Here is a 13,071-nt window from a genome sequence, read left to right as displayed (position 1 = left end):
ACATTTGGGAGCCCTTCCGAGAATACCTAAGTAAATAAACAAGTGTTTAGTGACACCCATACAATAAGTACGTGTATTAAGATATGCTGTTTGAACAATATCTACATGTGCAGGCACTAAAACCCCGGTATGATGTAAATGTAATAATACTGATGAACATCATATGTGAGGATGTATGTTTTGGACTGCTCTAAAATAAAGTAAACAAAAAAAAAGAATAGCACTTGCACAATTCGAATGCTCACAAGGACTAGTTGGACCACTTCTATCCTGTTCATTATTGTATTCTATTGCTTTGTCCCATGTACCCTCCCTTTGCCCTGGGGGCAGTTTGAAACAAAATGTCTTGCTGTATAAGCGCCTTACAAATGCACAATAAATAAATAAATAAATAAATAAATACTAGCAATGTTAGGCAAAGCCAACACAGGTGTTCTTAAAGTGGCAAATACTGGCTTTACTGGCCTCAGCCAACATAAATGTTCTTAGAGTGGCAGATACATTGCTACACACAATAAATAAGGGTATTCTCACAGGAGCCGATACTGGCATTTTTAGGAACAGCCAAAATGATTGTCCATAGAGCGGAAAATGCTGCCATTTTTAGGCAAAGCCCACGTGTATGTTCTTACAGTGATACTGGCATTATTGGGCCACTAATACAAGTGTTTTTATAGAGGCAAGTACTTGCATAATTAGGCAAAGCCAATAGTAGTCTTCTTACGGTGCCAAATACTGGCATTATTGGACAAAGACAGCACAAGTGTTCATACAGCAGAAAATGCTGGCATTACTGGCCACAGCCAAAACAAGTGTTCTTAAAATGGCAAATACTGGCATAACTGGACACAACTACCCAGAGTGTTCTTAGATTGGCAGAAACTGGCATTATTGAAAACAGAAAACATTATTGTTCTTACAGTGGCAACATCGGCAGTCCTGGGCACAGCCAACATGAGTGTTCCTAAAGCCGCAAATACTGAAATGACTCGGAAAAAACATTTTTCTTACATTGGCTAATACTGGCATTACTACTTAAGGCCACAGGGGCCAGCTTATCAAATGTTTGCCCTTGTGAAAAAGAATGGAGCAAATTAATTTTGCTCCTTTGATAAAAGGTACTGGAGCATACAGGTTTAGAGCCAGTTCGTATTATCTAAAAAATAAATTCCACTAGAGAAAAAATGAAAACACTTGTTTTATTTTCTGTTTGCTGCGTAACACGAAAAGAAATGTAGGGAACCACTTTCTTTTTATGTTATGCAGCAAGCATAGTACAACAAAAATGTGCCTTAATTTTTGCCCAAGTACAAACTTGTTGGATATTATAGAGTGTGCTAAACGTGTTTACCCCATTCCGTATTATCAACTCATTTTCTCAAATTTGTAGCACTAATAAACATGTTAGATAATCTAGCCCCAGCAGTCTTCTTAGAGTAGTAAACACAGACATTTCCTTTAAAAGCCAAGAGGAGTTTTCTGGCATAACTGGACACAGCCCACACAGGATGTGTTATAGTGACAACTCCTGACATTACTGTGCACATTACAAAAGACTGGGATCATTAGGCACAGCCTACAAAAGTATACTTACAGTGGCAAAGATGGGCATTATGAAACAGAGCAAGTGCTCTTAAACTGGCAAATGCAGGAATTACTGGGCACAGTCAAGAGACGAGTTCTTATAGTGACAAATAAAGGTATTCTTATGTACAGCCAACCGGATTTTTCCTACAGGGACACATACTGGCATTTTTAGGTACGGTCTAGGGGAGAGTTTGTACTGTGGCACACTCTAATATTGTAACATTGTTAGGCACAGCCAACACAAGTGTTACTGAGCACATCCAAAACAAATGTTCATACAAAAGACATTACTAGCATTATTAGGCACACCCAAAAAGATGTTTATCACAATGAAAAATACTGAAATTTGACATTTGCTCCTCACATCTGGAATCCCACTATCAGACCCCCAACAGCTTGCAACTATGCTTCTATTCCTGCTCCTGTCTGCCGCCAGCATTGCACCGGCCTGCTTTGTTCTGGCATGGGCTCTTTTCGTGGCACTGGAGGAGTGTACATATTTGCCACTAAAACAAGCGTTCTACTAACGTTTACAAAAAAAGAATTATACCGCACACATTTTGTCAAACAGTTGTTACAAATTCATAAATTATGCAATCAGTTCTGTAGGAAAAGAAATTTAAAAAAATCCAATAGAAGTGAGGTCGACACCACTACAGAGGATCACCTTACATTGCATTTTATGATGCCTTTGCATAAAATATAGGCCAGCATTGACACTGTACGCACGTATTGCCTGTGTCCACAATGCATGCCATTGCCAGCATTTACCACTGCAAAGCATTTTAATGCTTGCTGTGTCGAATTTAAAACATTATTGACTGTGCATAAACACACTCATGTTGGCTGTGCCGACTGATGACAATATATGCCATTGTAAGAACGTTTCTCTTGACTATGCGTAATAATGCTAGTATTTCCACTGTAAGAGCTATTGTGTTGGCTGTGCCCAGCAATGCCAGTATTAGCCACCATGTGAACATTTACAATTGCAGTGCTCATTGGAGAAAGTATTTGCCAGTGTAAACACTCTTACATAGACTGTACCCAATAATGCCAGTATCTGACGATCTAAAATCACTTGTGTTGGCTCCATCCACTAATGGCAGCACTTTCCACAATGAGAACAATTATGTGAGCTGCAGCAGAATGTTCCATTATCAGCAACTGTAAAGAATACTCCTGATGGGTGTGCGCACTGGTGTAACAGGGGCCCCCGCAGAACCTGTGGTGCGGGGGGCCCCGCGACCACATGTCCTGGGAGGGGGCCCCACTTGAAGTAAAAAAAAAAAGAAAAAACATTTTTTTAAACCTTTTGTTTTCTTTTTTAAATCACTCTGCATTTATAAAGAAATTATTTCTGTAACAGAAATTATTACTTTATGAAGGCAGAGTGAATACAAAAAGAAAGTTTCTTTTTGAAGTTCGGGGGCTACCCCCACCCCATGACATGAAGACCCTAGGCTTGAAGCCTCCATGTCATGGGGTGGGGAATCGCTATGACTTCAGAAATAAATAGTTTATTTTTGAAGTCACTCTGCCTTCATAAATACATTATTTCCGTTATGGTTCAGTCCTTAACGGAAATAATTGTTTCTTTTTGAGGTCAAAGGGACTTCAAAAAGAAACAATGAATTTGTGAAGTATTATGGCTCCCCTCAACCCCATGACATGTGCGTGTGTCTGTGAGTGTATGGTGAAAGAGTGCACACAAATGTATGGGTGGCTGCTTATGCGTGTGTGCATGTACGGTGAAAAGATGCACACTTATATGTATGGGTGGCTGCCTGGGTGTGCCTGTATGGTGAAAGTGCGCACACTTAAATGTATAGTTGACTGTCTGTGTGAGTGTATGGTGAAAGGGTTCAGACTTAAATGTATAGGTGGCTGCCTGTGTGAGTGTATGGTGAAGGGGTGCACAGAAATATATGGGTGGATGGGTGTGCGTGTATGGTGAAAGGGTGCACATTTAAATGTATGGGTGGGTGGCTGGGTGTGTGTTCCTGTATGGTGAAAGTTGCACACTTAAATGTACGGGTGGCTGCCTGGATGTGCCTGTATGATGAAAGGGTGCAAACTTAAATGTATTGATGGTGGCCTGGGTGTGCCTGTATGGTGAAAGAGTGCACACTTAAATGTATGGATGGCTGGGTGTGCGTGTGTATGTATGGTGAATGGTGTGTTTGCTGGTGTTCAGGGGCGCAACAAAACCTACATTTAAGGGGGCTAACCCTTCAAATATTGGCAGAGCCGCTAACTTCACGTGTGGTGGGGAGGAGCAAACTTCTTTGTGTGTGGGCATCTAACTTCTTTACACATGTTAATGAGACTATTCTAGTGCAGCTTCAATGTTACAAGCAGTTAACTCTCTCCTTTAAGTCTGAAAGCACCCACTTATGCACTACTGTGAGAATGACTAGTCTCCTGTTCCCTCTCTACCCTTCCAATCACTGCCCTGAAATGCAAGTACTAAACCCACATCACAATTTCAATTGCTTAACACATTTGGCATTTGAATGCAGTGAAATGTTGTACATTAGTAATTGCTGGCCCGGGCCCTTGTTAACAGCGGAACCGAGGTGCCGTTTAACATCTGTGTCCTTTTCTGTCCGGCAACTGCTCTGTAGGTCAGCCAGGTCAAGTCAACATAGCCCACAATTTAAGGGGGGGGTGGAGTGCTGAAGCTCAGTCAGCTCAATGGTGTTGCACCACTACTTGTGTTTAATGCCTTGATTACTTATTGTTAATCTTCATTACTCCTGGCCGTATTCTTCATCATCCCAGTACTTTTGTATGAGGCAGTACTTGTGTATGAGGCACTATGCTTCATACACAAGTACTGGGATGAGGTAGAGGTACATGAAGGTAATGCCTGACTTAGCTACCTGTAATCTTCATTACTCCTAGTCCCACTCTTCCTCATCCCAGTACTTACCTATGAGGCAAGGAGCCTCACACGTAAGCACTGGGACAAGGAAGAGGGACGTGGAGGTAATTCTGGGCAAATTAGCTGATTTTGGAGGTTGGGGTAGGGGATGGGAGCGAGAGGGGATGTGTGGGGGGTGGGATTGTGCATGTTAGCTGTGCCGACTGTTGACAATATATGCCATTGTAAGAATGCTTCTCTTGACTGTGTGTAGTAATGCTAGTATTTCTACTGTAAGAGCTATTGTGTTGTGCCCTGCAATGCCAGTATAACCACCATGAGAACATTTATAAATGCAGGGCTCATTGGAGAAAGTATTTGCCAGTGTAAAAACTCTTACATAGACTGTACCCAATAATGCCAGTATCTGACCATCTAAAATCACTTGTGTTGGCTCCATCCACTAATGGCAGCACTTTCCACAATGAGAACAATTCTGTGAGCTGCAGCAGAACGTTACAATATCAGCAACTATACAAAATACTCCTGATGGGTGTGTGCACTGGTGTAACAGGGGCCCCCCCAGACCCTGTGGTGCGGGGGGCCCTGCGACCACATGTCCTAGGAGGGGGCCCCACTTGGAGTAAAATAAAATAAAAAACATTTTTTTCAAACATTTTTTTTTTAATTCACTGCATTTATAAAGGAATTATTTCTGTAACAGAAATTATTTCTATGAAGGCAGAGTGAATACAAAAAGAAACTTTCTTTTTGAAGTGCGGGGGCTACCCCCACCCCATGACATGAAGACCCTAGGCTGGAGGCCTCCATATCATGGGATGGGGGAATCGCTATGACTTCAGAAATAAATAGTTTATTTTTAAAATCACTCTGCTTTCATAAAGAAATTATTTCCGTTATGGTTCAGTCCTTAACGGAAAAAATTGTTTCTTTTGGAGTTCAGAATGACTTAAAAAAGAAACAATGTATTTTGAAGTATTATGGCTCCCCTCAACCCTATGACGTGTGCGTGTGTGTGTGAGTGAATGGTGAAAGAGTGCACACAAATGTATGGGTGGCTGGGTATGCGTGTGTTCATGTACGGTGAAAGGATGCACACTTAAATGTATGTGTGGCTGCCTGGGTGTGCCTGTATGGTGAAAGGGTGCACACTTAAATGTATAGGCGGCTGCCTGTGTGAGTGTATGGTGAAGGGGTGCACACTTAAATGTATGGATGGCAGCATGGGTGTGCCTGTATGGTGAAAGAGTGTACACTTAAATATATGAATGGCCGGGTGTGCGTGTGTATATATGATGAATGGTGTGTGTGCTTGTGTTCAGGGGTGCAATAAAACCTAAATTTAGGGGGGGCTAACCCTTCAAATGTTGGGAGAGCCGCTAACTTCACGTTTGGTGGGGAGGATCAAACTTATTTGTGTGGGGGCATCTAACTTCTTTAAACATGTTAATGAGACTATTCTAGTGCAGCTTCAATGTTACAAGCAGTTAAATCTCTCCTTTAAGTCTGAAAGCACCCACTTATGCACTACTGTGAATATGACTGGACTCCTGTTCCCTCTCCACCCTTCCAATCACTACCCTGGCATGTATTAAAGCCACATCACAATTTCAATTGCTTAAAATATTTGGCATTTGAATGCAGTGAAATGCTGTATATTAGTAATTGCTGGGCCGGGCCCTTATCAACAGCGGAACCCAGGTGCCGATTAACATCTGTGTCCTTTTCTGTCCGGCAACTGCTCTGTAGGTCAGCCAGGTAAAGTCAACATAGCCCACAATTTCAGGGGGGGCAGGGGAGTGCTGAAGCCCAGTCAGTTCAAAGGTTTTGCACTACTACTTGTGTTTAATGCCTTGATTACTTATTGTTAATCTTCATTACTCCTAGCACTTTGTTTATGTTTATGTTTATTCATTTATATTGCGCGCTGTGGGATGTCTTAACCCACTAATCCAAGCCCTGCAACATCACTGTGCATTGCTGGCAGCAGAAACATCATAATGGCTGCCAGAAAGCATGCTGCTCGCCAGAAATCACCAGGAAGTGCGCAGTGAAAACCTGAAAAATAGGCCACCATCTACTTTTGCCTATGTCAGTGGTAACACAGGAGACGACTGCCAAAACCCATCATTTGGCTGCTCACAGAGCAAAATCATTGCAAAAGAAACAGAGCTGGTTTCAAAAATCTGTTTTTATTTGGTGTCAGATTTGTAGAAATCGTGGCTTACAAACCACCCAAAAAGATCTAACCTCCTTGTTGGGTGGTCAACATCATTCTCCTTCTGGAATATACATAAATATAAGGTCCACAGAAGTGTATCTATATCTGAACAAAGTATTCTTTTGAGGATTGCGTGCTGGAAGAAATCTGTCAAAAATGGGTGTAATACTGTTACTCACCTCTACCAGAAGCTGGCGTTTTAAAACCATTTTGGGTAAAGTTGAACATGGAACTCAAACTATGCCAAAGAAAGACTTGCTATCAGAAGCCTAAGAGGTGGATACAATTTTAAACTATATTCTGAAAAGGCTTGAAGCAAGAAATTGTTTAATGTATGTGTCAAAAATGTGAGTTATATTATAAGAAAAGACAATTTGTAGACATTGGGTTAAGAGTTAAAGTTTCCCACACTGTGTTCAAACGAATTCCACACCTTCTCCATGGACAAAGGATACTTCCCCCTGCCCTTGGCTAAGAGATTGACAGGCTGTTGTGAATAGGAACTAGGAGGGGCACCCTGGCCTGTTGCTCTCAGTGCAGACAAAGGAATCCCTGGGCTGAGAGAAAATGCTAATTCGGGTGTGACTGACAACAAACTGCTGGCAGGAAGGAGAGACATGTGTCCTCTGAGTCAGCCCAGACCTTGGAGGCGGAGACAAACCATTGTGTGGATTCAGAAAGCACAGCAAATGTATGTTTTAGAAAAATGTTTATAAAATATTGTACCAAACTGACAAAAATGTGAAACTTTGAGATTGTTAAAATGGAAAAATTCGCTCACAGTTTAAGACTAAGCTGGACTCCGTGCAATGTTCTGAGACCAAACGCCGGAATTATTCATATTGCAGCTACTATGTTTATGCCAGGAACCTGAAAAATTACAGAAATGTGCACAGATGCATGCATGTCTAAAAATTGGTGCAGAAATAATATTGAGAAACCCACCAAAAGCACGAAATAGTGGTCATTTCTGAACCAAAGCTCTTAGGAAGATGAGAGTTCAACAAAAATGTACCTTAATTAATCTGTCATTTAATTTATGTAATATTAACAAGTTGTGTATATTGTAAATATGTGTTTTATGAGAAATAAGATACTCTGTACAGAGGCAAAGGGGAGGATGACACGCTAATCCTTTCTCCAATCAGGGGATAGGGAATTCTCTAACCTATCAGATCCTTAGAGGGTTGAGCATAGAGAATTAGCCTCCCCACCCACTTTGGAAATACATAAATAGGTCATCTTGTCTAAAAAGCTGGTATTTGGATAAGACTAAATTAGGTATAAAAAATTCCATGATCTATCTGTTTTTTAAGTGAATGTAAATGTAAATGGTGTTCAAATTTTAAACCACTATCTGTCTAAAGTTAAAATCTGCATTAAAATCTGCATTACCCAGATGCAAGTAGTGGACCATAAATTTGGAGAATTTTCGTACACTCCCGTTTTAAGATTTTATAAGTTAAAAGCGAAATCCGAAAATTCTCTATGGAAGCGAAATTCCATTCATAATGGGTAAGCTGGATGTAAATACGTTAGAGGCAACTTTGCTAAGAAAAACTACTTCCTGCCAACCGAAATGCATCCCAATTGTTGCTATTCGCTACGAATATGGACTGCAATCGCTTAAGAGCATTGTGGAGTGGAAATGTCTTCAACTTTTTCTGAATCTAATTGTTCAAACTGAAAAAACCTTTTATAATGATCTTTCCATGATGCTGAAGAAGGGTGCTCCGAAATCAACTTTTTAAACTAAATTAATGTAAATGTGTAATACATTGTTGAGGTGTGCAGGGGTTTCTTTGACAATTCTTTCGGTAAACCCCAAAAAAGTGAAACAACTCCTGCAAAATGTTGATTGGGCAGCGACTACCCTAGAACAAAAATAGCATGCCCATTAACTTGTAGACAATGTAATGAATCTGAGTCCAAAGAAACGTTGAGACATTTGTTGCTTGAGTGCCCTGCCTCATCCGCAAAGAGATTGTTTTATTTTGCAAGATTTGTACCAGATGTATCTAATGTGGACTCAGATCAAGTTTGGAAATGTATACTTTTCGACAAGAAAGTTTCGCTGCAATTAGCGGTAGTCAGATGTTGAATGTGATCTATCATAAAATGTTTTATTATAATTGGGCAGCTTTGTTAGTTTTAAGAGATATGAATTTTGCATTTATGTGATTTTATCTTCCATTGAAATTCTGCTGTTTTAGATTTATGAAATTTTTGAATATGCAGTGTTTTAACCTGTCTCCTATGACACAGCTCATATAATGGACTAATCAAATGGTTATCTTTCAGAAGGAATTTTATGTTGATGTATGATAAAATTAAGATCGTTTCTGCAGATGAAATCATTCACTTTTTCTGATTAGCTCATTGTATATTCTGTATTTTTTTTCCTCTCCAATATTGCTTTATGTAACTTTGTTAGATCTTGTAGGTGAAATTGTTTACTTATCTGTATGAATTTCTCTTTTTATTTTGTGATTTTGTTTCTTAAATTTTGGTTGTTTAATTTGTAAAGGTTTTTTTTTTAAAGCCATAAACAAACAAATAAATAAATAAATAGGGACTGCTGAGGACAGACAAGACACACACTTTTCCACTACACAATTGATTTCTTGGCGAAGCACCCTGCAAGAAGATCCAGACAGAGCTCCAGACATAGATCCAGAACCAAACTCTAGAACCAACTCTAGAACTTTGAAGCAGAGAGGCCTAACCCAAAAGCTGAACCCTTCTCAGCAGGCCTGCAGAACCTAGCAACCTGATTCTAACCCCTAAACTTCCAAGGGGCTCTCACATTCAACAGCCGGGCTGTGCTGTTTTGCTGTTCTAGCCAAGAACCCTGTGCTAGAATCAAGATCCAGACCCAGAAAGCAGAGTTGTATCCAGAACCAGTCAGATCCAGTCCAAGGGATCGTGCAGACCGCAGTGCAGTGCTGAGAGCAGAACTGAGACCTGTCTGGTGCCGAGAGAATCCCAGCCAAACCCTTTACCAGATCTTTGACGGGGCCCACTTCATTCCAAAGCCATAGGAGTGAGTATCTAGTCTAGAAGTGTCCATAACCAATCTCTTAGCTTAAAGTAATACTATTCCATCGATTTCAATCTGTCCAGAACTGCATTACAGAACCTCTCTTGTCTATCCTTAATTCTTCTCTCCTCCACATAATTCTTGATAATTGTAGCAATAATCATCTTTGCGCTGGACAAGTGTTTTGACGGAAAGAGATCAGAGCGGAGGCACCTCTGTTCTGGTGGCTGCCCGTTGAGTGTCTTGCTTCTTCATAGCCCCTTAGTATAAGCCTATCCTTGTTGGTAAATCTTTAAAGCGCATCTTGCATTTTGAAATCTTGACTCTGTTTCTGAAAAATCTACCTGCACAAAAACCTCTGTAACTTTGGAACCGCAGATCCTAGAACCGAAAGTTAACTGTCATTTTGAAGCTAAGATCCTAAGCTTTCTAATAGTTATATTTTTCCACAATCGCGTTTCCCGCACATGGAAAAGTTGCAGCGAATTGCATTTTGGTTCAATTTCACCACATGTCAGAAGAGCTGTTTCTTGTTTGCAACTGCTGAATTTCGTTTCAATCTGATAATCATTCATAATCATTGCTTGACCTGAACCAATTCAACATAACTCTCACTCATTCTGAATCCATTTAGTGAATTAAAGTCATTTTTAGCATATTTTCCCATTCATTACAATCACATTCAAAATTATTTTTGCCTGTTTTAAAATCATACCTGTTTTCTCTAAGCTTGCTGGGGGAACTGGAATTGAACTGCATTATTGATTGTATTCTTGAAACCTGTGTGCCCTCATTTCCATCTCTTCATATTGCATAGTGGGGGAGTGAGTAATAACAGGGGAAAAAGTTATCATATTATCTTTTGATTGAAATCATATCAAGTTTATTTCTGTGTTGCATTCTTTCCCATCATTGCATTTCCTTGAATCATACAAAGTATTCTCTGTTACCTTATCCTTCCTATTCCTACTCCTAAGTGATTAAAGAGTTTTTTGATATTGTAATATTACCCATTGCTGATCACCGTTCATATTCATAAGTGTGCTATTCAGATATTATTCTATTTCTAAAAGTGTGATATATATATTGTTCAATTCTTCAAATAAACTTTTTAATTTGCAAAACAAACCTACTTCTTGGCTCAGTGAGGTCGGGGAGATCCAAAGAGTGGGGCGTTATATAAGGGTTCATCATCCAGATTTAAAGAACTTTGACATAAAAATATATAAATAAGGGCTTCCAGTGGGCATCCCCTACTAGGCATTGACTTAGTTGGAGTGCTGGATTGAAGTCACTTACAGATTGGGGGCTCGGGCGCGGGACTTCTGGATTACATCTACCACTTGTGCAGCTTAATACAGGGTGCTAACTAATAGGATACATAAATCCTGTTGGGCTACCACGCTGTGTTACGCTGTAAAAGCACCCCTCAAAAAGGGAACATTCTCAGGAAACGGTCTGTTTTGCAAAATAAAATAAAAAACTTCTGTAAGTCAGGAAGGAAATCAATTTCCAGAATGGCGACATTGGTAGACATCAAGATAGCTAGAGAGAACCTTCTACATAAGCTATTTGTGAGGGATGAATGGACTGAGCAGGACCAGAATGTGTGGTTGCAGGCAATCACACAACAGGTCACTGCAACTGGGTTAGATATCTGGAGAGATCAGGGTCCCTTACATGTGGCCCTGAGTGAACTTTATATGGCCCCTAAGGCCAAAGATGAGCACAACAAGATTGCCAGGGTAGCGGCATATTTATATTTATCTATGGGAGCCATACAGGAAAAATGTGCTGAAGGCCAAGATCTGGCAAGTAGGCAACTGATAGCATTAGAGAAGGCCCAATCTGATCTGGACTCTTCTGAGCACAGAAAACAAAAGTAGGCAGTATCTAATTAAAATAAAAGAGGACATGGGTATCCTGCTACAGGAAAAGGCAGACCAGGATACCAGAATTCTGGCCTTGCAGGAGTATCAAGAAGGTTTGGGCTCCCTACTGCAGAGCCAGAAAAAGCTGGAGCAACAACTGGATTTCAATAGGGCATGCGCAGAGCAGGTAGTCACCCTGCAAAGCCACCTAGATAGAGAGAAGGCAGAGTGCAACAAATTATTTCTGAAAGACCTGGACACCCAGGCAGAATTTGAGGAAGAGCGCCAGAAAGCTGGTGCCCTTCAAAGGAAGAGGGACGACCTGGCGGCACAGAGGCAGGCTCTTGCTCAGGAAAGGGATACCTTAGGCCAGGAAGTCTGTAAATTAAAAGGGAAGCTGGAAGAAAATCACCTGGCCCTCCAGGGACTGGGTGACCTCCAAAAAGAGCATCAAAACTTGTTGGAGCACACCAGGAGGGTGGAAGATGCTCTGGCAAGAAATGAACAGGCCAGTAGGGACTGGACTCAGGACGCAACCCTCCTGCAGCAAAGACTTGCCCAGTACTCCAAGACAAACCAGGAGGCACAGAGAGAAAATGAGGCTCTCTGTCAGCACAATGATAGGCTCCAGCGACAGATAGCAATGCAAGAGAGACTGATAGAGTCTAGTAAGGCCTTGATTGAGGAACAAAAAGCTCAGGCTCTTGCATGGCAACAGAGAGCAGGGGCTGATAGAGATGAGGTTCGCTGGTAAAGGGAAACACCTGAGCATAACCTCAGGAGCCCTAGTACCAGAGGCCTTCATCTCTCCCAGTCCCTGGCCTCTGCCACTCCCATGTCCCCTGGCGCACATGAGCCCAGGGCCACGGCGATGGCAGATTACTATCCAGTCAGATGTATGGGGCTCATAGGCCAGTACCTCCCAGGAATGGATGGGCGGGCATCCGAGTATGGGCACCCAAGTACAGTGCAATTTACTGGGGAACCCCAGGAGAGTAGGCCCACTAAGGGCATCCTGAAAACCTCTGCCCAGTTAGGACAGTGGGGTGGTACCCATCAAATCCTGGGAGCAAGGAGGAATCAGAAGACTCCTCTGAGCGCCCCAGGACAAAGGAGACTAGGTCCCCACATTCTGCCAGCCATTCCCAGACTCGCAGAATCCGGGAGAACCTAGAAGATCAGACGGGCACCTCTGGGAGCAGTGCCTCGGGGTCAGAGGATGAATGGACCAGGGTTACCCGAACCAAGAAGGCCAATAAGGCAAAAAAGGCCTTGCTTAAGGACCCCTTAAAACAGATTAAGGCAATAAGGAGTGTCATCACGCCTTATCACAAGAACGCCAAGTATTCTGTGTGGGAACACTTAGCGCTCTTTGAGCAAATGTGTTACGCTCACCTGGCTCCCACAGAGGCGTCGATCGGAACTGGACAGCTGCGGTCTCCACCAATGTGACGCGTAGGGCCGA

This window comes from Ambystoma mexicanum, chromosome 6p (assembly GCF_040938575.1).
Source record: "Ambystoma mexicanum isolate Mex_15411 chromosome 6p, UKY_AmexF1_1, whole genome shotgun sequence".
Taxonomy (NCBI): domain Eukaryota; kingdom Metazoa; phylum Chordata; class Amphibia; order Caudata; family Ambystomatidae; genus Ambystoma; species Ambystoma mexicanum.
The sequence above is the reverse complement of the archived record's forward strand: the minus strand, read 5'-3'. Positions refer to the sequence as shown.